Genomic DNA, 1,579 nt, shown 5'->3' on the forward strand with positions numbered 1-1,579 from the left:
AAAAAAAAAAAAAAAAAAAAAAAAAAAAAAAAAAAAAGAAAATGTGGCACATATACACCATGGAATACTATGCAGCCATAAAAAGGGATGAGTTCGTGTGCTTTGTAGGGACATGGATGCAGCTGGAAACCATCATTCACAGCAAACTATCCCAAGAACAGAAAACCAAATACCGCATGTTCTCACTCATAGGTGGGAACTGAACAATGAGATCACTTGGACACAGGAAGGGGAACATCACACACCAGGTCCTATTGTGGGGAGGGGGTAGGCGGGAGGGATAGCATTAGGAGATATACCTAATGTAAATGACGAGTTAATGGGTGCAGCACACCAACATGGCACATGTGTACATACATAACAAACCTGCATGTTTTGCACACGTACCCTAGAACTTGAAGTATAATAATAATAAAAAATTACATAAGCTTCCATAATATTCCATAGTACACAGAATTTATTTAGTAATTTTCATATTTATGGACCTTATGCATGCTTTCAGTTCTGTTTGGCCCCAACCCTGCAATAAACACCTTTGTGGGCTTATATCCCAGGAGTGAGATTGTCAGGCAAAAGTGTATATGAATTTGTACTTTTCTAAAAATTGCCAGATTACTTTCTCAAAAAGGTCAAAGCAGATGTATTCCCACTGGCAGTATAAGAGGGTGTCTGTGTCCCCACACCAGTGTCACCATGACTAGATGTTCCAGGGTAGCCCATGGGCTGGCCTGTCGCCCAGGCGGTCTTCCGTCCTCAGCCCCAGGCGCAGCCCCAGGTAGATGCAGAATTGAGCAGTCAGGAACTTCTTCTCAGAGACCCGCTTTCTCAATCTCAGCAGCACATTTCAATCCACTGGGGGACGTTTAAAACCCAAGGATCCAGATGTGGGACCGCACCCCCAGAGAGTCGCACTTGATTGGTCAAGGGGGCACAGACAGTGGTGTATTCAAAAGCCCTCAGAGGATTCTGATGGCCTGCCAAGGTGGAGACTTCTACTAGAGACCTTGCAGACACCAAGATTGTAACTTCCCTTTCCCCTCTCTTCCCTTCCCCCTCATTTCTTCCCCACTCCTTGGGCCCTCTCCTTGCCAGTCAGGGGAGACTCCACTGAGATAGCATCCTCTACCTTTACTGTCCTGGGCCTGCAGAAACACATTGGTTGTAAGGGCTAGCTTTTAATTTCCATGTCTGAACCTCATCATTGAGTTGGAAACTCAGGAGGTGAGGTTAGGGCCTCAGCATTTTATAAATGCTGCCAAGATAGCTCCAGTGTGCAGGCAGGGGCAAACCATTGCCCTGTTTCTTTCCAGAGACGGAAACACTTCTGATCTCTCAAGGTCCATCTGTTCTGGCTGGTTAAAACCCTTTTTCTTATAGTATAATGTAAATGAGTACTTTTATCACTTCACTGACAATGCTAGCGTTTTAGAACATGTTAATTACCCTTTCTTTTTTTTTTTTTTTTTTTTTATTATACTTTAAGTTCTAGGGTACATGTGCATAACGTGCAGGTTTGTTACATATGTATACTTATGCCATGTTGGTGTGCTGCACCCATCAACTCGTCAGCACCCATCAA

General features: G+C 43.8%; 1 protein-coding gene across 3 annotated transcripts in view; it reads left to right on the plus strand.

The window, feature by feature from the left end:
• The window catches only part of LOC108521848 (protein cornichon homolog 3), a 141,598-nt gene that overhangs the window by 98,528 nt on the left and 41,491 nt on the right, over positions 1 to 1,579 (plus strand). The gene's annotated exons all lie outside the window — the stretch shown is intronic.

Source organism: Rhinopithecus bieti, unplaced genomic scaffold (assembly GCF_001698545.2).
Source record: "Rhinopithecus bieti isolate Rb0 unplaced genomic scaffold, ASM169854v2 scaffold_61987, whole genome shotgun sequence".
Lineage (NCBI taxonomy): Eukaryota > Metazoa > Chordata > Mammalia > Primates > Cercopithecidae > Rhinopithecus > Rhinopithecus bieti.